The 12,696-nt window shown below is 47.5% G+C and overlaps 1 protein-coding gene across 2 annotated transcripts in view; it reads right to left on the bottom strand.

Annotated features, from left to right (window-relative positions):
- The window catches only part of ankrd13b (ankyrin repeat domain 13B), a 455,805-nt gene that overhangs the window by 133,677 nt on the left and 309,432 nt on the right, over window positions 1–12,696 (bottom strand). The window lies entirely within an intron of this gene.

The following is a 12,696-nucleotide window of genomic DNA, read 5'->3' on the forward strand; positions in this document are numbered from 1 at the left end:
GTTGAGATTGTGGCTCGTATTTAACCACACATAGTACCAAAAATGAACCCCCACGAACTTCTTGCCATTACTGACTGTCTCGAAGTCTGATTTGTCAGACCCGTGACTGAGCTGCTCACAGGGAGGAGCTGCTTTTAAACGCTCCCATACCCCGCACTCCCAGTCGACACACAAGCATGGCAGCGCGCAGAGCTGCTCCTCGCTTTGGCGATGCCGTCCTGTCCTAGCTTCTAGACGCAGCGGATGTGAGACGGGACATCCTGTTCCCCCGAGGGGTATGGAAGGTCAGCAGCAGGGTCACCAATACCGTCTGGGAGGCAGCAACGGTCACTGCGGGCAACATGACCAGGAGGTCCAACCACCATACAATGTCGGAAGAAGACCAAGGGCCTCCATCGAGCTGTAAGGCTAAGTTACCACCTCTTTTCTGACATCACTTCCGCCTGGCGCCCCTCAAATTCCCAATTCCCCCACAACAGATCACTGGCTGACACTTCGCACCCTCCCCACACCGGGTCTTTGTGCTTGTTCCTCAGCACCCCTGGCACCTACCAGTACAATCCCTTTGTGTCCAGTTGTGGTACATGCAACCCGCCACAGATCCCCTGATCCATCAAGAGTGTGGCTCACAAAGCCCTCTCTTTGCCACCATAGGATAAGTTGGCACAATAATGGGTGTGAAAGGGCCAGGATGGTAGACGGAGGACCAGAGATCTGAGCCCTCGTCCCCTATGTGGAACGGGCCCTGGAAATCGTGGGACTGACAGGAGGGAGACGTCAACGACAGTCAGGTTGGCCTGCATCGCAGAGGTGAGGACCCACAGGCCACCTGTCCCAAGTGAGTAGTTCATGTCAGAGAAAATGATCCTTCCCTTGAACTGTCCACGTGTCCATTCTCTCGCAGGATCTCCATCTGATGGAGCTGATCCATCCGGAGTTGTCGGCCAAGGTCACTAAAGGCCCCAGGGCATGGAACGCAGCAAGCTGCCTCCACCTCCGATCTGCATTCTGAAGACACACCTTGTGTACAGAATTGAGTGTACAGAAATGTCACAGTAGGTCAAGAAGATTGAGGATATCTGAGTGGGCACTGGTGGATGTGGGGGGTGGTCACAATCTGTAGCTAGGGGCAATGGAAATGACACATGTTCAGTATTAAAACATGTTACACCAGATATATGTAAAGCTTCTGTCACGTTTAACTTCACAGTGGGCCTGCCTGCACCCCCACCCACTGTTGCGCTCTGCACCGCCCCCCGGGGGCCGAGATCAAATGCCCTGATGCAGACCCGGCTCAGAGGATGGGTGTGAGGGCGCTGTCAGCAGAAAGACAGGAGTCAGACTTTGGCATCAACTGAAGAGCACCAGAGATTTTCTCACAGCGAGTGATCATCACTCTCCTGCCTTCCATGGTGACCCGCTGCCATTGCCGACACAGGCCCATCACCCTGAACTGATGTCACACAGATCCTCAGAGGGTGGAACACAGTTGTCAGAGGGAGGGGTGGGAAAGTCGGTGAATGGGAATGGGGGGAAGAAGGGAAACGGGGGGAAAGGTGATGGGGAAGGAGGAAGATGGAGGAAAGAGGGAAATGGGGGGAAGGAGGGCGATGGGGAAGGAAGAAGGAAGGAAATGGGGGAAGGATGGGGATGGGGAAGGAGGGGAATGTGGGAAGGATTGGAATGGGGAGGAGAGGGATGGAGGGCAACATGATTGGAGGGAAATAGGTGAATTCTCACTACATGAGGAATTGAATTTTTAAACTCCTCCAAAAGTATAATTTATCTGAGAGCTTCATACGTTTGATCTATTTTCAAAGCCCTCATCCACCTATCAAAATTACTCTGTTTGATCCTTTCAAACTCCATGTATGACCAAATTTTTTCCTTAAATTTCTAAACCTTTGTTTGTAGGCTTCAGGCACTAGTTCATTTACACCGAAGATGGATTTTTTCACATGCTCATACGTCCCAGATACCTCCTCCGGCAGTGATGCAAACACATCACTAGCCCTCACCAGCTTTGTTTGAATCAGTAATACCCACATGTCCTGTGGCCATTTCATTTGTTTAGCTACCTTCTCAAATGAAGTGAAAAAGGCTTCTACCTCCTTCTCATCAAATCTTGGCACTGCGTGGACATATTTAAATAGATCCCCACCAAGCCTTCGTCTATGACGCTCTTTCTCACTATCCTCATCACTATCCTCCAACGGTACGTTTCCCTTTACGCCTGCCAATTTTAACCGACTGTCATGTTTCATGGCCATTTTCTGAAGTTCGAACTCTCTCTCTTTATCTTTTTCCCTGCTCTGTATCTCCCTTTCTCTTTCTTTTTGTTCTGCTAGGCTATTCTTTCTGTTTTCCTTTATTCTCTCTCTTTTTCTTTTTCCTCTCTACCTCTTTCTTTTTCCTCTCTCTCTCTTTCGTATTCAAGCTGCTTTAATTCTTTCTCATGTTTCATTTGTTTAATTTGTAACTGAACTTTTTCTATTTCCAATGAGTCAAACTGTATCTCAGGCAATTTCAAATGCTTAGTCACCGCCATAATTACCTAATCTTTTCACATTTTGTCAGGTAATGTTAACTGCAATGTTTTTGCCAACTCTAAAAGCCTGTTTTTAGTCTCTGTCCGTAAGGTACTGCGTGTGATCGTTTCCACCCCTAAAAACGTCAGAGCCTCTGAAAGAGCCATTGTCCACAACACACTAGAGATAGTCTTTACATGACAGGGAGATCAGAATTATGCCTTCCTAGGCTGGCTTCAGCTCCAACACTAAGACGAAACCGAAAAACACAGACACACCCAAGCTTTTCCTCAAAGCGAAACTAAAAAGCAGAGCCAGAGCTCAGCTCCACCCACACTCTGACATCACTGCAGCCACTTGTGCAGACAAACATTTCTTAAAGTAACATTCCCATGACAGTGGCTTCAGTGGGAATTCCCATCGACAGCAAGGGGAACTGGGAATCCTGCCGTCAGCAAATGAGGCACCACTTCCTGTTTCCGAGGAGCACGTGACTGGGAGGCTGGAAAACCCCACTTGTAGTCATTTTCATGGCGCTTGGGCAGACCACAATGATGTGGCACACTTTCTGGGGGCTCTACTGGAGGGCTCCCCCTGACCGGTCCAGGCACTGGAACCACATCAGGAGCAGTCCAGTTGCCTGCTCGATCAGCACATGTGTTGAAGCATGGGCATCATTGTAACGAGTCTCTGTGGGTGTTCGTGGTCTCCGCTCTGGCATAGCAGCCACCTCCTGAGTGGGTATGCTTTGTACCTGGGGAGTCATCCCTCGAGCCACTGCTCGTGCTCAAATTCGGCTGGGATCTGCGGGTGCTCCAAGATGTAACTGTCATGGGTGCTCCCTGGGAAATGGACATACACCTGCATGATGCACATCGCATGGTCACAGACGAGCTGGACGTTAAGGGAGTGGTTTCTCTTGTAGTTCAAAAACGGCACCCACACCGTAATGGGGAACACAGATGCAAATTGAGGTCAATGATATGTGGGTGTACATGTGGGTATAGTCGATGACACCCTGGCGCATGGCTTGCCTGATCCCGGTCCAAGCTGATGCACATGTGGGCCCTCGCAAATAGTGCTTCTGTGACCTCCCTTATGCAATTTGTGCAGTGCAGACTGGGGGATGTCACACGGGTTCCCCTGTGCAGCCCTGAAATGACCGACTGGCACACAAGTCCAGAGCGGCTGTAGCTTTCAGGACCATAGACAATGGGTGACCTCCCAATCTATGTGCTGACAACCTTTGTATCGCCTGGCACAGGTGGTCAACCGTACCCTTGGACAGCCACAGACGTCTCCGACACTGGGCCTCTGATATCTGGAGGTAGGAAGTTCTACATCAGAGGACACATGGCTGATCGTATCTCCTCCTCTGTGGTCCTATTCGCGGAAGATCAACGAACCCTGTCTCATGAGATCCCACCCATGAACCTCACAGTCGCCCCCCTGTGCTGACCCTGTAGATTCACCTGTTCCCACCCACTTTCCAGCTGCCACGCTGTAAGGGCAATCCCTCAGCGGTGATGTCGTCACAAGCCCAGCCAGGAGGACACGGGAAACACTGCCTGCAAACCCCAGCCGCCAGGCCCCTTTAAAACTAGAGGCTCACAGCCATGAAGGGTTGCTAATACCTGTGAGCGACCCCAACCCCAGGGACTGAACCACCGCCGTCCCCGCCCCCCCCACTCCACCCTTCCCAGTCTAACGTCAAACCTATCTGGGTCCCCTGCGTCGTCTCCGCTGCCCCCTCTCTGCGACTGGTTCCCCAGAGGGTAATGCTGACCTGAGCGCTCACCTCTGATATCCCTTTCAGGGGTGGGGTGCCCAGGTTCTCGTTTTCAGACAGCTGGCGACCGATGAATATTTCAATGGGGGGGGGGGGGGGGGGGGGGGGGAAGAGAGAGAGTCCCAACAGAAAGGCTGGCTAATGATATTATAATATATATAAATAACGTTCCAGGATTCTCCTTACGTCACCGGTGAGTGGCCTGGAAAATCGGAAAACATGATCTCACCAGCCCAAGTCACCATTCTCATTGACGGTTAATGTGCACTCAAAATTCCACCCATAATGCTTTAACCACAGGACTGAATATTGTGGGCAATATGTACCGAAGTTTCCAATTTGTGTTGATCATGCGAAAGGCTCTTTGCTGGCAGCACCAATTCCTAAATTTACCCTGTTCGGTGTAGATGAAGCAATCCAAACCCCTTCACTTTGTTCTAAACTTTCACCACGTTCCCAGCTATTTGATATTTTCCTTCTAATAGGCTATATAATAAGATTTGCTCACACTAAAATTTAATTTGACATTTAATTTAACATAAAGCAATAACATTTTACATCTCCAAACTTTCAAGGACTCTGAGAAAAGATGATCAATCTTCACACTTTGAACAGTATTTCCTTCATTAACTGAATTTTAAAACCCTCTAAGCAGATTGAATTCAAAAATGTTAATGTATTAAAAGCTGAATAACTCCCTCAATGGATCAGTAAATCTGTCCCATTAATTGATCCCAGATTTCCAAGATATTGATGCCAGGTCCAAACACCAGTTTGTAATGAGTTACCTTATTTAAGCAGGCCAGTGGAAGGGTTACTCTTGGTAACGTCAAGATGACCGTGGATTAGGAATGGAGAAGTGGGGAAACCTCGGAGGGAGGTTGGATAATGATGGGATTGTGCTCAGCGGTAATTCCCCCCATAGTCAAATAGCTTCCTGACACTCACTGCCAAGGCTACAACATGAATAATGATCACAAAGGCATGGTAGCAGATAACAGTGAGTGCCCATGAAACTGCAACTCATTAAGGAGTCGACACTTTCAGCCGAGGAGACAGGGAGCAAACGAAAATAGTGAAAATCCTGAACCTGGAGCTTATAGCTTTTTATCACTACACAATGTAAGAAAAGTAAATCACTGCGGATGCTGGAAATATGAAGTAAAACAGAAAATTCTGGGAAAACGCCGCAGGCCTGGCACCATTTGTGGAGGGAGAAACAGAGTTAAAATTTCAAGTTGGCGGCACGGTGGCACAGTGGTTAGCACTGCTGCCTCACAGCGCCCAGGATCTGGGTTCAATTACAGCCTTGGGTGACTGTTTGTGTGGAGTTCGCATTTCCTCCCGTGTCTGCGTGGGTTTCCTCCGGGTGCTCCAGTTTCCTCCCGCAATCCAAAGATGTGCAGGTTAGGTGGATTGGCCATGCTAAATTGCCCCTTAGTGTTAGGCAGGGTTATGGGGATTGGGCGAGGGAATGGGCCTAGGTAGGGTGCTCTTTCAGAGAGTCGGTGCAGACTCAATGGGCCAAATGGCCTCCTTCTGCGCTGTATTGATTTCAAGTTCAATTTGGCTGTTCATTGGTTCTGAAGAAGAGTCGTCTTAGACTCGAGATGTTAACTCTGGCTGGGACTTTCCAGTCCCCCCCTCCCCCGCATTGGGTTTTCCAGTGGCAAAGGAACTTCCAGTCCCACCAAGTCAATAGCTGCCAGTTATGTCCACCGGCCCCGTCGCCAGGGAAACTGCTGTGCCGGGGGCGGTGGGGCTGGTGGAGTCGTCTTCTGTAGGACCAGAAGATCCAGCCAATGGGCAGGGCCAGAAAACCACGGCCTCTGTTGTCCTCTCTGCAGATGCTGCCTGAGATGCTGGGTTCTTCCACGTTTTCCTGTTTTTATCTCAGGGTAATGTTACTTTGGCGGAAAGCTAAAATGGGGCAGGGTATTCCGAAGTTAGGTGTGGATTGGGGAAATAGTTCCTGCAATCCTCTTCCTGACATGCATCCCATACCAACCCCACCATTAGTCAATGGCAGGTCAAACAGTATTTTTGACGTCTTTTGGAGAAGGAGGGACATTGACATTGAGTTAAAAAAAGAATTGTAATTCAATATTGATTTAGGGAGGGGATGTGTAAATAAAAAACCTTTTGTTGGGTGAATATTCTGAGTAGCTGACAGCCTTGAGTTCAGTGCGTTGGGATAAATCAGAGCTGACTGGCATTACAATTACAGAACATGCTAATCCATAATTGAGTGTCAATCAATTTTCCCTCCTGCTGCAGCAAAGGCGGCTCAATTTGTTATGGTTCCAGCGCTGGCAACTTCTCTTCAAAACAGCCTGCAGAACAATTGTTCGATTTTGGTCTCTTGTTATTGAGGTTGTTTAACTGCGAATCCAAGATAATCCATTTTAATTTTATTCAGTGTGAACAATATTTCATTTTCCAAAACAAGTGATAATTTCAAGATGACAAAAGGCAGACACAGAGGCACACAAATTGCCACATAACAACGTGAACCCGATAGCTCCCAGTGGCTGCTAATCATTGCTCAATGGCCTGAAGTGAGTGACAAGCCTCAGAATGGGAGCAGACTGTCCAGGGCCCTTTGAGGTCGCTGCTCATTTTAGGCTACTTTTCGAGTCCGTCGCTAGGATTCCTGCCTGGAGTTGGACACATGGTGGTGGCATGTTGAGAGTACCAGACCTCCAGGCATCTCCTTGCACTGCCCTCCTTCCACATGTCCTCCCTTGTCTTTGTCGTGTTGCAATCACCTCACAGTCTCTTGTGAACTGAAGATTGCCTTGGGCACAACGCTCTTTTATCAGCCGGGTTTTCGACCGCCGTAATTTCCCCCTGGGCTGATGCAAGATTGGAAGGCCTGACGGAATACCATCATGTTTTAATGAGAATTCAGGAGATGCAACTGAACGCAAATGCCTTTCATGCCACCAACTAGTGGGAAGACCGAGCCACCGTTGGGAGAATTGCAGCATGATTTTTCACCGTCAGGTTTCCGACATTTTGTCATCTGCTAGATTCTCTGCTCCTACCCAATACCAAACCTAGGGCAGAAGTCTCTGTTAATGGGGCTATGTTCCCATGCCTGCGAGAAAATGGGTCACTGTGGACTTTCTTGGAGAACGTCCAGAGTGATTCTCCTACCTGAGGGGGGCTGGCAGGGCCCTGGAGTAGTCCTTGCAGCTCCGGCTGCCGATACAGAGCCCTGTACGTCCGGCCGGGGGTCCGCTCATGCGCGCGGTGGCCCTGCGCAACATGGCAGATCTACACCGTGGACCAGCCCCGACAATATAAACCCCTCCCCCAAGATTGCGTGTGCCCGCCGATCGGTGGCCCCCGATCGTGAGCCTGCCCGTCCTGGGCGCCCCCCCCCCCCCCCAGGTGACGGATCCCCCCCCACCAGGGCGGCCGCGGACTGAGTCCGCAGCCGCCACTCCAAGTGTCTGCCGGGTGGAACAATGAGTGAACCACGCCGGTGGGAACTCGGCCAGTTGCCGGCGGAGATTCGCCATAGGGGCCTCTTTCAATGGCCCCCGACCGGCGCCGCGTCGATCGCGCGCATATGATTGGCGGTGATTCTCGGCTCCCCGGAGAATCGCGGGAGCAGCGTCGGACCCGATCGCGGGTCTGACGCCCATTCTCCGCCCCCGTGCCGAGCGCGATTGCGGTGCGGAGGCTCGGAGAATCCCGGCACTATTGCGGGCGGAATGGGAGAATTCCTCCCACCAAGTCTGGGAAGACAATTAAATTTCAATGTTACTATATACCCAGACAGTGGAGGGTGCAAATGTACAGGTGGTTGCACATTTTCGATGTTTTTACAAAGGAGAGTCTTCCACCCATGAACATTTACATTTGAATAAATTTCCAGAATTCTCCGCACCTTTGGGGAGGCCCAATGCCGGAGTGGCCGGCGCCACTCCGCTACGCCAGGGCCACCCGCCCCGCCGGGTAGGGGAGAATCCCGCCCAAGGTATTGGTTTCCCAGTTTCTGTCATGTGATGACAGTATTGTTACAATTCCAGCTGAGTAGATGGTAACATTTACATTTTGTTGAGAGACATGGACGAACAGAGCCACAGGATTGCCGATTAACTTTTAGCAAAGAATAAAACAAGAAAAGATTAACAATAATACACTGCTCCTTCACCCAGCTATCTTTTCAGGTATACACAGATATGTATGGATAACAGAAGTTACAAAATATATCTCATACCCTTAAGTTCTCAGTAAGTACTCAGTCCATGTAAACCAAAATGCAAAATGTGATCAGATACACCACACTCTGAAACCAAGTGATAAATGTCACCCCATACAAATTCTATGCATTTCTCACCAAATCCCTCCAGATACTTGCCACGCTGCCAGCCAACTGGACTGCCAAATGAGAGTTTCCAACCTCCACTCTCGAAAAACATACTTTGGAATCTTCTCCCATATAAGGCTTTCTCTCAGATGCCTTTAGCAAGGATCCACATCTAGGATTTTGACCTGTCCCTTCAGTATACGTCTGCACTAGACCACATGCACTCAAGCTACTTGGTGACACGGAGTTATAGTGATTAGCACTGCTGGCTCACAATGGCAGGGACCTCGGTTTGATTCCGGCCTTGGGTGACTGTGTGGAGTTCACATGTTCTCCCCGTGTCTGCTTGGGTTTCTTCCAGGTGCTCTGGTTTCACCCCACAGTCCAAAGATGTACAGGTTAGGTGGATTGGCCATCATCAATGCGTGGGATTATGGGGATAGGGTGAGGGAATGGGCCTAGGTAGAGTGATCTTTCAGAGGGTCGGTACAGACCCAATGGGCCGAATGACCTCCTTCTGCACTGTAGGGATTCTATCGATTCAGATGTCTGGTTTCTTGCCAGCCGTTGTCTCTGGGTCTGCACCTTACAGCGGTCTTTAAATGAGAGCCTCTCTCTCTGATCCTGATTTCTCTCAACAAAACCCTTTCCCAATTTTCTGTTCCTTATTCCTTAAATTTCCTGAACTCTCATTCCATGATTTCTGGGTGTTCTTTTGCTTCTGGGACTTGTTTCTACATCCCTGTATTGCCCTGCCTGTACTGGCAGTTTCTGCAAAAGTGTCTCGCTTCTTGGATTACCTGGTTCCAACTGAACTCTAACTGTTTCTGCTTTTCAGTGTCAGCCTCTGGTTGCTAAGTGACAGCATAGTTTTTTTTATTTCTGTAATTGCTTTTTCATCGCAAACCCTTAATTACAATATGGGCAAAGTTTAAAGAGAAACTAAAACCGGTAGATATATAGGCCGCTTGTTTAACATGAAAATAACTGAGGTTCTAACCCTTTCTTTGCAAACAGAAATAGAAATTAAGCTTAAATTTAAACTTATACTTTAATTTCTAATACCCACAAGCAAATATAAGTACCTTAAACCTGCTCTATTTCCAAACACATTATTCGTCCAATGGGTTCTAGCTGATGTAATTGACACACACTGGGGAAATATTTGGTATTGCATTAACACTCCAACTATGATTATTGTCACTCAGTTACTTTATTTGAAATCCCATCTTTATGGGGCCGGCAGGTCTAGAAGCCATTGTCGCTTTAAGTTTCTTCCATGGAAAAAGATGAGGGGTCAGCACAGAGGAGGGCCTTTTGGATTTTCTGTCACTTCCCAGAGATGTGTTCAGACAAGACTGTCTCCGTCTATACTGAACCCACAAAATAAATCACTTGATTTTCTGCAGGTCATTATATGAGGGTGCAGTGTCCATATTTCATGTTATTTTTTTCAAAGAAAAAGTCCACCTCCCATGGGTATTAAGGCAGATGACGTAACCATAAAGTAATAATAATAATAATCGCTTACTGTCACAAGTAGGTTACTGCGAAAGTCCCGAGTCGCCACATTCCGGCGCCTGTTCGGGGAGGCCGGTACGGGAATTGAACCGCATAACAAGCCAGCTGTTTGTCCCACTACGAATGAAGATAAAATGACAAAGATTTCCCAGGGCTGCTTCAGAATATCCAATGACCCACCATGGTACTGGTGGGTCAATTTTGGGGGTGAGATTATGGTAGTCACCACACTGCCCATTTTTAATGTTTGGGCTTTGTGGTAAAATAAATAGTCAGCGCAGTATGTCACAAATTTTTGGATCTGCTTGGCACAGTTTTAGTCAAAGACCAGACAGTGCTTATTATTCCTTGTCCCCTTGATAAAATTAGTTTGGTGTTTTAAATTGCTAAATAGCTGCACTTGATGGAAGCTGCAATAATATCTGTTTTCCTGTTGGTTAAATAAATGAATGGCTTATTCACTATGTCTAGACATTTGAATATTAAGCAAAGGATTTTTACATAGAAATTGATTATTTAATGGTGGTTTGCCTCTCAGTACAAATCTGAGCTGTTGTTTGGATCAGCAAAAATCTCTTGAGTTAACAAGGTGGATATATTAGGATTATTGAAAGGATCATTTTTTTCCATGAATGAATCTCATCTAGTTTGACGAGGAAGAAGAATATAAAGGATAAGAATTGGATAAGAGCAGAGAGCTGTCACAGTCCTTCCTCATTCTGAAATTCAAGGAGGGGGCCTCTCTAATGTAAAGCTTCCATTACATAAATGATCCATGGTGCAGGACAATATGCCACCCAGGCACCTTGGCACTGTCAGCCTGGCATCCTGACAATGTGCCAGGCGGTGCCACTTAGGCATCCTGTCAGTGCCAGCCCGGCACTGCCAATGTACCTGGGTGGCATCAGCAGTGCCTGTGTATCTGGCCCAAGCCAACCATGGGCCTCCAACCATAAGGCCATAAGACATAGGAGCAGAATTAGGCTACTCAGCCCATCAAGTCTGCTCCGCCATTCAATCATGGCTGATATTTTCTCATGCCCATTCTCCTGCTTTCTGCCCATAACCCCTGATCCCCTTATTGATCGAGAACCTATCTATCTCTGTCTTAAAGACACTCAGTGATTTGGCCTTCACAGCCTTCGGGGAGACCTCCACAAGTGCCATTCTGCCTGGTCCCCGTTTGTGGGGGGCAGTGCTGAACAACGCCCGGCCAGGGTCTCCTTGGTGAGGTCGGTAGACCCCGGGAGCAGGTTCAATTTGGTATTGGCGCTTAAGTGAGTTTTGTGGGCAGGATCCAGATTGCAACATCGGCAAATTGCGCCCAAGATCAACTGACACAGCCCAAAGGGGGAACAGATCATCAAATACGTACAGAATTTCATCAGCCAGATTGTATTATTTTCCAAAGAGTTTTCTTGAAAAAGGCTAACTAACTACTTTCCTCACCTTTTCTACCTTTAACATCTGTACATTGTACTATTTGATTATATTTTATCATCCTTCCATTTCCTCCAAAACTATAAATTGTTATTTTAGTTGTTTTGACTTTTCTATGATTTCTGTATAGACTGATAACTTTTAAAGAGAAATTGGACCCTCCAGTTATTGGCTGAAAGAAGGCCACCCAACAAAGTTTCACATTTTGAAAGTTTGACTTAGCCAAATGCAAAAAGAACACCATTGGTCAAACCAAAAGAACACCGTTAACCAAACAAAACAAAAACCACCATTAACCAAATGCTATTTTTAATTTGTTGGCAACTTAAACTTTAAATTACCAAACAGAATATTCCCATTCCTAATTTTAATGACAACTGAAAACTCCAATTTTGTTACGTTATTGGTATATTTGGTAGATATTTAATTTTCCTGGAACCATCACCCAAAGGTTTACTTCTGTTCTCATCCTTTGCCAATAATATCTTCCACAATGAGAATTTTCCAGGGGATTCTTCTTCAAGCTCCAGCCAGGCAAAACCTCCAGCCTTGTTTTAACCTTACGCCAACTTGGTTTTCGAACTGAGCGTAAACCCCCACCCATGTCCCGCACGGTGAACAACAGAATCAGCATTTTCTCTGCTCAAAAGGCAGATCTGGCTAAATTCTATCTTTTCCCAGCTCTCCTCCTCTCAGTGAGTTGCAGGCCAGAAAAGACCAAAAAAACGGCAACTGATGTCAGTCTGTGATCGTTTTGGGTTTACAAGGACGCCACAAACCTGACTCAAAATGGCTTCCTCCATCTCCTACTTCATGCCAGCAAGAAACATGTCAGTTTTGTATTTAAATGGAAAGGCTTGCATTCAGTTATATCTGATCAGGCCTGCCTTTCATCTTCGAAACAAAAGGGACAGGCTCCAGCAACATGATATCGACGACTCCTTTCTGGATCTCAAGATACTTCGGGTCTTCTCACTGTGGACTTTGAAACAGCTGCCATTGTCGCCATGTGTAAATATCTAGCATCCCCCATTCAATAAAACAATCTGGGTCTTCCTTATGACCGTTAACAATTAAACCACCCGGGTTTACTGTCA

The sequence above is a fragment of the Scyliorhinus canicula genome, chromosome 12 (assembly GCF_902713615.1).
Source record: "Scyliorhinus canicula chromosome 12, sScyCan1.1, whole genome shotgun sequence".
In the NCBI taxonomy this organism is placed as follows: domain Eukaryota; kingdom Metazoa; phylum Chordata; class Chondrichthyes; order Carcharhiniformes; family Scyliorhinidae; genus Scyliorhinus; species Scyliorhinus canicula.